The 13,222-nt window shown below is 47.7% G+C and overlaps 1 protein-coding gene across 1 annotated transcript in view; it reads left to right on the forward strand.

Moving 5' to 3' along the window:
- LOC148216940 (uncharacterized) overlaps nucleotides 1–13,222 on the forward strand; it is a 589,705-nt gene that overhangs the window by 221,478 nt on the left and 355,005 nt on the right. The gene's annotated exons all lie outside the window — the stretch shown is intronic.

Consider the following 13,222-nt stretch of genomic DNA (forward strand, 5'->3'; position numbering starts at 1 on the left):
CACGCTGCCCTGTCTGGGAGTTGTCCTTGGAGCATGGCTGACCACTGAGCCCGGCTGCTCCTTTTTCCATTCCCCATGACTGGGGAGAAGAAAGCCTGACCCTGGGCCAAGTGGGGGGGAAGGGGAAGGTAGGGAACTGGGGCAAGCTGCCTCTTGCACTGTGGATAGTTCTGGAGGCTGGGAGCCGCTGGGCCAGCCTGTGATGCAAATATGGAAGGCGGAGGTTGCACTTCTGCGTGCTTTACGATTTGGTATTGTACCTGTGCTTAAATTCCCTGCAGGCTTCGGGGCAAGAGAGGGGAGTTGGTAGGCACAGAATACACATGCTTGGAATTGAATAGGTGTGTCTTTCAATGGCAGGGTGAGTGTTCCTGGAAACTGGGCAAAAGTGGGTGAATGGATGCCCAGCAGGTGGCAGCGCTGTTCCACGGAAGGCCGGGCTGCGCTGGGCCGGGCCTCCTGGGAAAACGGCTTTGACAGCTGTTGTGAGACCTTGGCTCTAATCAGAGCAGGGCCTTGTGGGCTGGGGGGCTTGCTTGGACTTCCCCAGCAGACACGCTGGAGCTAATCGGATGGGCTGGACACTACTTTTTCCCCTGACCGTCTGAAGTCTTTGTCCCTAAAAGATAACGGCTGTGTTAATGGGAGATGGTGAACCACATGGTTTGTTGCAATGTGTGGGGCTAAAATGTGGCTGGCAAATCTGGTTTGTGGTATTATGCCAGCCTTTCCAGGGTAGGTGAGCAACCGAGAGGATTTTATGGGAACAGAGGCAGAATTCTGGCTGGCTTGTGGTTTCTCCCTATTTCTATTTTTGGTTTCTCTTATTTCTATTTTCCTGTGGCTTCCTCCCTCTTTTCTTCAGTCCCATGTGTGTGTCTTTTGCTGGAGGAGGAGGAGGAGGAGGAATTCTCTGCATGGCCTTTTTCCTTTCTGCCCAACTGTGGGGCGTTGGGAAACTTTCACTGCTGGAATGCAGGAAGGGTTTTAAAGGGTTGTCCTGTGAGCCCATAACAAGCTGATGAACGTTGTGGACAATACTGACGATTCAGGTAGATTCAAAAGCAATTGCAAGGAGCTGCAGCAAAGTCTTTTCCAATGGGGGGGGCTGGCAGACTCATTAGCAGAGCCAGCTTGTAGTGGTGGAGGTGCTGCCAAGAAACCAGGAGATGGTGAGTTCTAGGCTTCCCTCAAGTATGAAAGTCGGCGGGTGACTCATAGCAGGGTTATTGTGGGGAAAATAGGAGGATGGAGTTTTAGGTATGTTAGCTGCCTTGAGTTGACCCCCCCCCCGAAAAAACGTGGGATAAAAATATGAAATGATGCACACGGAGGATCAGAGCAGAATGCTCAGTGAGGGTCGTTCAGAGTGCAGCAGCCGTGAAAAAGCAAATTCTGTAGTGGGGATCGTTAGGAAGAAGTTTGAAATAAATCTGCCAACCCTTGTAATGCCTTTAAACGAATCGCCCCACAGCGCGAAACTGACGAAGATCCGAAGGGCGGCGGCAGGCAAGCGAAAACCGCCGCAGCCGCAGAGTCCTTCGGCTTGCTGGGGCTGCTCTTCCGCACAGATTCCGATTCCGAGCGGCTGGAGGGCCGGCATGGGCTCGCGACGAGGCGGGGAGAAGCGCAGCGGGCTGAGCGGCTGCCTCGGCCGTCCTGCGAAGGGGCCAAAGTGTCCGGGAGTTCGGCAGCCCGAGCCGGGCTGGGCTGGGCTGAGCGCGGGAGGTCTGGCACAGGTCAAGCCAGCCGGCTGGCGGCTTCCGGGGTTCCTGCACCGGGGCTCTGGCTTCTGCAAAGTTATGGCCAGCAGCTGGCTTAAACCGTGGCCCCCTTTCAGGAAGGTGGGGGAACCCCAAGAGAGGAGGCCCCCCGCCCGGGCTTCCCCGGGGAGCTGGCAGGAGCCCATTGCCGCTTGGCTGCTGCGGGGCTCAGCCGGCGGGCAGAGGAAAGGACAGCGGGGCAGGGCTGTGCGCGACGGCAGCGGCTTCCTTCGCTGCAGCTGGAGCGGGGGCTGTTTGGCTGCTCGTCAGCATCTGGGAACTGTGTCCCTGCGAGGTTTGATACAATTTAATTAACCTAATTAAAAGCTCTGATTGCAGAGATGATTGGGGTACAGCCAGCAGCAATGGCATCTTTATGAGCTGGAAGGTGTGGGATCTCAGCCAAATGATATGCATCTCTAATGAGCTGGTGCGCTGGGAGCCTTTGGAACGCGCGCGTTTATTTTTGGCAACACCCGCGCGTCTCTCCCAGACAAAGGTGTGGGAGCAGTCCTCTTTCTTCCCTCTCCCACCTGCCCCCTTGCTACAGACAAGCCCAGGTGCAAAGCCCATGGGGAGAAAGTAAGACGACCTTGGGGGCCCCCCTCTCTTCCCCCATCCTGTGTTGCTCTGGACACTCCACCCAAAGCAGCCTCCCGTCTTCCTTGGTCTTCCCCTCCTCCTCGGCGAGAGCTAGACCCGGAGCCCGTCCTCCGCCTGGCAGCAACGCTCCAAGGATTCGTAGGAAGAGTTTTTCCAACTATTTTGTCTGAGGTCCCTGAGAGGCGATGAGAAGAGCTTTGCCTGCAGCTTTCTGTGTCATCAATTCCAGGCTGTGATGGGGCTGACCATGGCAGGTGACTGGTGACTAAATGGATTTAAAAAAAAAAAAAATGGAAAGTGGGATTCAGAAAGATCAGAAGTACAAGGAAGGTTTTCTCCTCCCCTCCAGTTACCACGTGTGATTTTTACACTGTTTTACGCATTGGCCAGTTCGAGGGAGGGCTGGTCAGCTCAAGGGTAGCCCCAGAGACCTTATGTGGCAGAGAATATGAGGCAACCAGCCAGCATCCAGTGTCCGTGGGCTCCCAAGTGAGAGCTGACTGGCCAGGCGGTTAGGAGAACGCCCAGGGGTGCCTTATTTTGCTGGAATCTGGTGCATTAAAGAAATGCCTCCTTCCCCCTTTTCCTGGCCCCATGCCAGTCCAAGAAGCAGGCAAGGCATAGAATCACTGAGGTTTGTGCAGGGATCCAGATTAGAGCCTGCTTTCTCCAGATGGCTCTCTAGCTTCCCCTTGAACCCAACTTGTGAAGGGAAGCCCAACCCCTCTTGAGTCATTGGTCCACCTGTCCAGAGGTCTGTGGTGCATCTAGACATGTCTCCCATGACCTCCCCTCCTTTCAAGTGGTCCTATTGCCACAAGGGGGTAAAATGCAGCTTTCCCAGGAGGTCTTCCTCAGTTACCCCAGTGAATAGATGTCCGGAAGACAGACCGTCATATTTCGATGAGGGGCTCTGCTGGAAGATGAAGGGTGCTTTGTTGGGACTGGTGGGCAGCATCTGCCTTTGCTCCTTCAAGCAGGCAGAAAAGAGCCAACCAAATGAGAGCTCGGTTCCTGGGGGCTCCTGGTGTTTTGGAGCTCTGCAGCTGGATAATGCATCTCCCCTTCGGATTGGCTGCTGTCCACCTGCAGGCGTGGTCCTGGAGGCCAGCTTTCGAAAACAAGCCACAAACTGCCATCCTCCCGGGCTGTCTCGCCCACAGGGTGGCTGTTGTGTTCCCTGGAAAAAGGGTCTCCCATCCATGCCCACGTGTGGCTGCTGACAAAGAGGCCTAGGGCTGCCTGCCCCATGCTGGTGGCATCTGGGCAAGAATGTCCCCCTCCATTCTGTATAGTAACAGAAGGACTTTGAAACTGAGATGGTTCCTTTGAGGCAGTCGGGAACAGAAGCCAAAGGGGTGGCACCTCTCACCGTGGTTGTGGTGGGTCTTCTTCCAGCGTATTGTTCCAATGGAAGCCCATGGCTTTAAGGCCCAGACTTGCTTGCCTGAAATGAGAATCAAGCATGGCAAGTGCCACAGCTATGTGTGCCTGTTCAGAAGAAGGCTCCATCAACTTCCATCAAATATTTTAATTGTGAGCCACCCAGAGTCACCCTCTGGGGAGATGGGCGGCATATAAATTAAATAAATAAATAAATAAATAAATAAATTCATTCATTCATTCATTCATTCATTCATTCATTCATTCATTCATTCATTCATTCAGTGGAACTACTGTACAGCCAATCCATAAGAATAAAACCATATAAGACCAGTGTGGGATCCAGTCAAGATCCATCTTAGTCCAGCACTGTTTCTGGCTATGGTCATCCAAAAACAAGAGATGGAGACATATCTCCCTCCTGCTGAAGACATCCTATTTGCTGTCCCCTCCTTCTCTCTTGCATCACTTCTGCATGATGATCAAAGGAGCAGTGTTGCTCCAACTGGTGAGGATCCAGCAAGGTTTCCTTCTCTGGCTTTGCTGCCAGAAGTTTTCAGCAGCTCCCCGTCTGCAGCAAGAATGGGAAGTGTCTGACTGACAAAGGTAAAGATCCTGACTGGCACCATTTCAGGGTCTGCTTAAGATATGTTAGCATCACCCATGCCAAAGTGACAAGTATCACATATGGGATTGGGCTGCTTGTGGCAGAAATTTTCCATGGCAGGGATCCTTTCAGGTGCTTAAGGAAGAACACTAGTCCCTGCAGATTCCTGGGAAACTCAAAATTAAATTTCTCCCCTTCCATGTTGCAGAGCTTCAGGAGGACGCTGGTAAAAAGGAATGGCACGGCTCCTTTCTTCCCCAGTTCTCCCTCCCCCCAACTTCCCCTTGAGGTCTCGGTTGGGGCTCCTCAGCCCTGCTCTGGTCTCACCCTGTTCATCTGCTCACTGGAGGGCCTGGCCTCTTCCTAAATATCACTCCACCTTGAGCCTTGTAACAGAGCAAGCTGTCATAAAGAGTACTTTGGAGCACATGTAGCACTCACTGCTAGCGCTGAAGTCAAGGATGTCAAGATCAAAGCTAGTGCCAGAGATTGTGGGCACTTAAATCTATGTGAGAAATAAGGAGCTCCTTCAAGAGTGTGCAAAGTAAAAAAACAAAGCAGCTGCTGTGTTGGGTTGTTGCTGTGAACAAGCTGAGTGAAACTCTAGATGGTTTTCAGGTGAAAAGGAGCCTGGGTCTCATACACTCCTACACTCTCACCTTCTGGAGAAGCACCCTTTGCCATACACATTCCCTAATTCTGCAAACACTGTATTTTGGGAGGAAATCTGAGACAAGCTAAGCCATAATGTTCTCTGGGACAGATCCTGTCAAACAGATGCATAGGATGTAGATGGGCCATCTGAAAGAGTGTCCCTGTGGGTGCCAGGAGAGGCGGGGAAGAGAGACCGAGGAGACTTTGCTTCAGTCCAGTCCAGTCATGCCAAGGCTGAGGCTGATTGCTGAGGGACTCTGTGGCAGGAGAAGCACAGGTGGCACGAGTCCAGTATTGTGGCAGAGGGGCCACTTCTGGTTCAGAGGCTGTCAGCAAATGCCAGTCCTCCTGTGGATGGGGCAGAGACGGGAGGTGCCTCTTTCCTGCAACAGTAACAGAACTGCAGGACCTCTGGGGGTTACCTCGGGTCTGCCCGGTTCAGCGGAATGCCCTCTGTGTTGTAGCTGCATTCCAGAACCCAGGAGATGAGCCCTGAAACGCAGGAACGAGAGCAGCAAGACACCCACTTCCACTGGTGCCGAAGGCTGGGCTATGTGCAGCAGTGATAGTGTTGCTAAGGGGGGTGAGCCTGGCCCACCTGCCTGTATTTGTGCTCTGGTCCTCTGCTCAGAACCTGTCAACTAGAGCTAGGGGTCAGTCAAAGCTGCCCCAACACCTTAGCTTGTTTTGCTTGGCTCAGAGCTGCCACATCATGGAAATTGAATTGCAGTTAGGTTTGCACATCAGCTTGGGAAATCTTGAGTATTTCCATCTGTCAAATATCCTAGGCTGTAGTTAAAGCAATGGGTCCATCTTGCACTGGTATATGGCTGCAATGTAAGGTCTCTCCCAGAACTTCTTAAGAAAACAAGCATGCAAGTGAACAGAAATGGACCCCCTCTGAGCTCAGCAGAGTCCCAAGTCCACAGAGAAGGACGGGTGGTGGTCCTTCCCCTGCTGAGGACCAGGAGCACAGCCTGCCTTCACTCCTGGTCTCAGGGCCACCCCTTGCTGAGAGCCTTGGGCCCCCAGCAAACTAGTCTGGGCTTACATCTGGTGGCAAAAGTCACTCATGGTCACTTCTGGCAATTCTGCCATGATCATCTTAGGCCTATAAACGTAACTGTGGGAGAGATGAGTGGAATCGTTCTTCCTGGTATTTATTATCAACTATCTCTTGGCCCTTTTTCCTGGGCATCTGGTGCATTGCTTCTGTTCTCTTGTGTTCGAGTCCATTTGCAGAAGCCTCAGACCCTTTTTTTCCTGGGCATCTCTCACCAATCTCCTTACAGTCCCGTGCACTTTTCCTTGGTGATCTGTCTTTGTTCCCCACCTTGGGGATGTGCTCTCATTGTTGTTCTTTACATAACATCATTAAGTTTTTTGTACAGCCATTTTAACTCACTCTGTTGCCTTCTTTTTTTTTTTTTAGGTTGGAATTCCTAAACTGTTAGTATCTCCTTTTTTTTTTAGGAACTTTGTCATCTTGAGGGACCTTTTCTCATTGTTGCAGTTTCCTATTTACCACTGATTTATGCTTATTAAATCCAAGGTATATACCTGACAGAACATGGCTTTAGTTTCTCTAGCATTACTCTGCCGCTTCACCCAATTTTCTTCTTTCTTCCACTTCCTCCAACAAAGCTGTCCCTACTGATCAGTATCAAGTCAAGGATGGATAATCTACTTGTGCCTTCTTCCAAAGAAGAAAGCTGTCAGCCAGACAGGCTGGAAATCTGCTGGAGGGACCATGCAGGGGGACAGACTTAGTTTCTCTACAGATGTACTTATACATTGTTGTTCCCTCCTGAAGGAGTTCAGGAGTTTTGAGAGAGTCAGCCTGGGGTCAGCCTGGGGTCAGAGGTAATGATCTCTATTTGCTTTCCTCCAGAGGCAGCAGAGCAACTTTATGGGCTACAATAGGGTCCAAATAATTATCCAAAATCCAGAAAAGGGGGGTAGGGGGGGTGCAGCTACCAACCATGTCCATGGTTCTCAGAATCATCTAAGAAAAAGTGCTTCAGCCATCTTGGAACAGTCACCAGACCAGTGGTAGGTATCTGCTCCTACAACTAGAATTTGTCTGGTTCCCTTTTAAAGGGGATGAATTCAGTGGCTGTCACTAATTTCACGATGGCAAATTCTGCTGTCTTTCTAGACTGTGTGAACACCTTCCTTTGCTCTGTCCTGACTCTCTTATAAAGCTTTAAACTGGATCTCTCTCTCTCTCTTTCTCTCTCATTCTCATATCCCTTCTTCGACCTGCCTTTACCCCCAGTTCTGAATCAGAAGGCTTATCCTTTCTACACCCCAGCTCTCAGTTGGGTTATTGCAATGCTCTCTGCTTGGGGCTGCCTTGAAAAGGATCTGGAAGCTGCAGCTGATGCAGAACTCAGTGGCTCAGGTAGACATGGGCACTAGTTGGCTTACTTATGTAACGCCACTACTCGGAGAGCATCACTAGATACCAGTTGCCTTCTAAGTGCAATTCAAAGGGATACTTATTATCTTTGAAGCCCTTCATGGCTGTGGACCTGGGTATCCTCAGGACCACCTTCTCCCAGTAACCCAATAAGATCTAAGAGAATGGACTCCCTGCATGTCCCTACCCTATCTAGAGGGACCTTGAGGGTGGGCCTTCTTTCTCTTTGATTTTTTTCTTTTTCTTTTCTTTTTCTTACTTTATATTAGTTTGTATTAGTTTTTATCTTCCTTTTAAAAAAATCTTTAATAAAAATTATACGAGGGAGAGAGAGAGAGAGAGAGAGACCCTTCTCTGTAGCTGCCCCCCTTCTCTGAAATAGTGCCTCTCTCTAAGATCTGATTGTCCTTTATGGTTCTGAGGTGGTTTCAGCCTTTGGGGCCTGAAGGATGGGAAGGTTCCTTTATGTAGGGAGACATTTCTTGGTGATGAGATTTTTTCCTTAACCCTTTTCTCTTTCTTAGTGTGATTCTTGTTATTACTGTTGTTATCTTCTTTATTTTTTATTCAATTACTGCATGAAATTTGGGAAACACCAAGAATCATTTCTTTATTGGAGTGGCATATAAACCTACCAAATAATACATACATACATACATAACTTGTAGGATCAGCCATTCTGGCAGTTGCTCCTGGAACTGGCATTGTCAATCCCAGGAGGCTTGCACAGATCCCTCCTTCGTTCAGGGTAGAAGAGGAAAACGTGGATTGAGATAAAACTGAGATAAAACTGATTATCTGAGATTAAACTGAGATCCAGTTTGGTCTAGTGGTGAAGGCTCCAGGCTAAAAACCAGGAGTCAGTGAATTCTCGTCCTGCCTGAGGCATGAAAGCCGGCTGGGTGACTTTGGGCCAGTCCTTCTCTCTCAGCCCAGCCCACAGGGTTGTTGTTGTGGGGAAAATAGGAGAAGGAAGGAATATTAGGTATGTTTGCTGCCTTGAGTTATTTATAAAAATAATAAAGGTGGGATTAAAAAAATCTAAAAATCTAAATTTTCCTGCTTTGATTAGTTTGCTGCCTGCAAGAAGCTAGCTATTCCTGGGCTTGGAAGTTGGTTGCAGGCTGTGTGTTGCATTTTCAGTGTCATTTTATATTAATTTTGATGTTTGATTAATCATTGCTTTTAGTACTGTTGGACACCATAGGAATATTTTTAATCAGAAACATTTAAATATGTATAAACATAATATATTTACTAACAAGCACCATCTCCCATAGTCTAGAATCTACATGTATTCACTTCCACCAGCTGAAAATACTTGGTCTGTTGTAATCCTGCTTACACTGTGGTAAACATGACAACAAAACAGAAGGTTGTCTCCTTCCCATTCCCCTTTTGCTGCCAAGCAGGCAGAGGGCATCTGTAGACAAGGTTAAAACAAAAACAAGATGCATTTTAATACCGGCAGTTAATGAATGGCTTTTCATTCAGACTTTTACAATGAAATTGTAGGCATTTCTACGCAGAAATAAGCCCCACGGACTTCAGTGGGAGTTTCTTATAGCTAGGCACGTACAGGAGTGCAGTCCAAGAATTTTCTGTTTTCTTCGTGCCACAAAAAAAGCCCACTAGAAATGTGTCACTGCACAAAAGACAGTTATCTTCTTTTTGCAAATATACACTCCTTAACTAATACCACTGGTTCAAGAAATGGTAAAAAAATGACTGCAGAGGTGTCCAGTTTTGCTCAACGTAAGGGAGACGTTATCTTATACGGTTAGGGGAGGCACACATATTAGAAAATCCTTATATATGATATTGTGATCTTTAAAATGAGCTGATTTTTAAAATAAAAACCTAACCCTGAAATGAAAGTAGACATTTTAAGTAAAATAATAAGTTTTTCACAGCCTCTGGAATAGTAATATGTTTAAATGATTGTGTAGTTTATTCATAAGAGGTCTTCTAATTTTCTATTTCATTATAATAATAGCTTTTCTTTTTTTAAAAAAAGTGTAACAGTTATAAACTTCATAGGTTTTGTTAACTGCAGTGAAAAAAATTACTTGTGATCATGTTTCTAACAAAGCAATCATTCAGTGTCAAACTTCAGGTATTTGAAGTGAAGACTTCAGAAAATAAGAATTATTTTTCTCCTGAAGCAGAGATCCTCTAAGCCATTATTGAAAAGAAAACATATTGCCTTTAACTGCTCCCAAGGTGGGCATTGTAAAGGAACTTTTTAATTTTAATGCTAGGCATCCAATTTACATTTTAGTTCAGTTAAACTATTTTATACGTGTGGTTTTTAACTGAGTCCTCATTTTAATCTACTATATTCTTATGAATAAATAAGCCCACATTTTCTAGCACATTTCATGAAAATATTGAAAATAAAACTTCAGTAATGGTTATGTTTACAGTGATGTTTTAAAACAAATTATATTGTTTTAAACATGGCTATTAGTGAAATTTTATTTCTTTCAAAGTGAGATATCTAACCATTTGTAAAAGCTAGATACTCTTAGAAGGCAGAAAAATGTCTTTAATAATGATGATAATGCTAAATCAACTTTCTTTAGCCAAAGTAGTTTGAAAATTAAAAGCTCATCATGAAAAGGAGGCCTCATGTAAATGGTATAAACTGGGGCTGGGCCTGGACACTGAGGTGATGGGCCAGGGGACAAGACCTGCCTTGCAAATGGACCTTGCTTCGGCCAGAAGCACAGAGGCATCGTGCCCCCAGACCTGCCTGTTTGCGGCAACCCTGACTGTCACAAGAGCAGCCACGATGCTGAACTGCACAGGACCTGTGCCGGAGAACTTTTCCACTTGAGCAGTCCTCCTCCTCCTCCTCCTCTTCCTCCTCCTCCAGCCAGCCAGGATGGCACACTTGATGCTGCCTTGGCAATCTCTCCGTTCCCCGGCCCTTCCTGGAATTACTCACAGCCACAAACCTTGCTCTTCTTAGATCTAACTGAAACCAAAGGGAACTTTTGCAGCTAGAGCTCATGTGGGTCACCAAAGAAAATGCCTGAACAAGATGTAGGTGCTTCTTTTTCTATCTGTGGGCTTATGGCTGGAGCACAGCAGTGCAGCTCAGTCCGATGGACAGACCAGATGCTTGGGGTGCTTTCTGCGTCGCATCCATCAGAGCAAGCCTCCTTTTTGTGACACCCAGGAAGTCTTGGAGAGGTTTGTCTTGGAGAGGTGGACTTCCCTGGACCTCATACCCAAACATTTTATTTTCCAGGGTCTCCAGGGGCCCCTGTTCAGTCCCTTTTCAAAAAGGCTCCTTCAAAACTATATGGACACTTATGCTGCTCAGAGCTGTTTAGATGACACTGAAACCTCAGAACAGTTTCTAAAGCCAGTGTAGATTTTACAAGAAGTGGTGCCCCCAGTAAGAGGTAGACTGCCAAGGGTATTTAGAATTTTCCCTTAAGCAGAAGCGTCCTGAAGTCACCTATACAATAGGAAAATTCTGCACCCAAGCCCTAAGGCTTCACTAAGTAGTGATTGACTTACTTAATGAGATGGTATTGTATTTTTAAATTGTATTTGGTTGTTTTAAATCTTACGATCTGGTCTTGCACTGTAATGTTCATTCATTCGAGCAGCATAACAGTACCAAATATGAGTGATCAATCTTCTGTGTAAGTCAGAAACTTGAACTCTCGACTACCAATGAACTGATGAACCAAGTCAACCAAGTTATACTCCTTGTCCAAAAGAGACAACCCCCTTCCCTGCCCCTGCCTATGAATGACTAGACTGGCGTCCACAAGGGATTGGCACAGTGGGTATGCCTTGCCATCTTCCTGGTTGGAGGGCCCTGGGCATCCCCTTGAGCTGCCTAGCAGAGTCACCAGGGACCCAACCAGTCCCCAGTGGGAAAGAGGACATTCTCAAGGGCTGAGTCGTATCCTGTTTGAATAGGTAATCCAGGTTTAGAGGGGGTGGATTCAGCCCCAAATGCTGAAAAAACAAGGCAGCTAGCCCCTATGAGTGCAACGTGGCTGTTTCTCTGAACTTGATGACTTGGTTTAAGAGCTGGTAGAGCCTTTATGTAGTCCACCAAAGAGTAGAAATAGCTGGGCTTTCTTATGAGAAGTATGTTGGCTCTTTCCGCCAATAGCTGGCTTAAAAGAGGCAGTTTCTTCTGGTGGCTGATTTCCTTGCTAATAAGAGCTGGCAGATTAGTTTAGACAGGGGGGGCAGGAAGGGCAGCTTTGCTGTTTTCTGAGAGAGCTGAATGGCCAAGGCTGCTGCTAAGTCCTCCCAGGACAACAGGACCCCATCGAGAGAGAGGAGCACACCTTACCCCACAAGGGAAGGATTTTTAGAAAGGCTCTTTCTGCCAAGGTTAGACATTGCCAGGCAGTGGTACCTATTCCTCCAATCTTCAACATGCAGGAAGCTTAGCGGATGAAGCTATTTCTAACCAAATGCATTTTTGAAAATGCAATGGAAAACCTCCATATCTTTGTAGTTTCCATATACTGCTCTTCTTGCTCTGCTGGAAAAAATACTGACCTCGGATGAGAAGATTCCCTCCCCCTCCCACCAGTTCCAAACTCACAGCCTCATCTATGTGCTGCTTGCTCCTTGGCAGAGAATTGCTGAGCTGAGCTGAGCTGAGCAAAGCCCCCTTTCTTAGGCTGGGGGTTTAATCTTGCCTTCTTCCAATTTAGCGACCTGGTTTTTGTGCACCTTCTTCTTTCTGGTGCCCAGAAGGACAGGACACCTCCGGAGAACCTTGGCTGGCAGAGCAAAAGCCTTCTTAGCGTGTCTACTGATGGAGACCCCAGAGGATCTGACAGGGGGATCCCCAAAGGCAAGAAGCGGAAGGGAAGAGCGGCCAGAAGTCCTCAGTGAAACACACGTGTGATCTAAATGGTAACAAAACTGCTCTAAAAGTGGAAGTTTGCCACACAAGAGGGAGTGGTAGTAAACAGTTTACTCCGGCACTCTGCACTACCACAATAATGATGGAAGATGGTGAAGTTCCTAACTCAACTCATTGTAAGTCACTCACCATATTTCCAAAGGATGCTTCTTCATCTCCATCACACTTCCAAGAAATTCTTCGGACACTGCTTTGCTTGCAGCAAGAACGTGGAGTATGGTCAGTCTGGCTTCCGTTCCTGCTTTTTTCTCTTCTCCTTTTGGAACAACTATTACGTACAGGTTTCAGTCTGAACTGCAGCATGATTCAGATGTCAAAGAAGTAAATGCAAAAGTGTCTCAAGCTCCCAGCAGCGTTTAAACTAATAAAACACAGTAAAGCTACGGAAGCACTTTTGGTCTTGCTCTTGCCATAAAAGTTAATGTCAAGCACCAAGGCGGATTAGATAAGAAAGAATAAAAGCATGGTGTAAAATTGAGGTGGCTGCCGTTGGAAAATTCACTGCTTAGATATAATTTACTGTTCTTCTGAAACTGAAAAGAGAAAAGGCATCCTGGCACCTTAAAGCCTAACCTGACAGTGCTCTCCTTGGAAGGGGTTCCAGTAGAAATGCGCCTCTCCTTTCAGGAAAAGGTCTGCCCGTTTTCGCGATTCCTTTCAGGTTGGAGGCTACTCCTTTGGAGGGCTTCCGATCGAAAACCGCCTCTTCTCTTAAAGCAGGCCAGCGAAGCCCCGTCTGGGAAGCAGAGCCCCGGGCTGGGAATGAACGGAGCTTGGCGGCGGCAGGACAGACGGCGGCTCTCCAGCCAGGCGGCCTCGGGCAGAATGTCTCAGGGCCAGCCTGGGATTCTTCGCCCTCCCCTCCCCGCCCCGCCCCG

The sequence above is a fragment of the Python bivittatus genome, unplaced genomic scaffold (genome assembly GCF_059951505.1).
Source record: "Python bivittatus isolate LINGU-HERP-01145 unplaced genomic scaffold, Pbiv_v1 ctg000040_np1212, whole genome shotgun sequence".
In the NCBI taxonomy this organism is placed as follows: Eukaryota; Metazoa; Chordata; class Lepidosauria; order Squamata; family Pythonidae; genus Python; species Python bivittatus.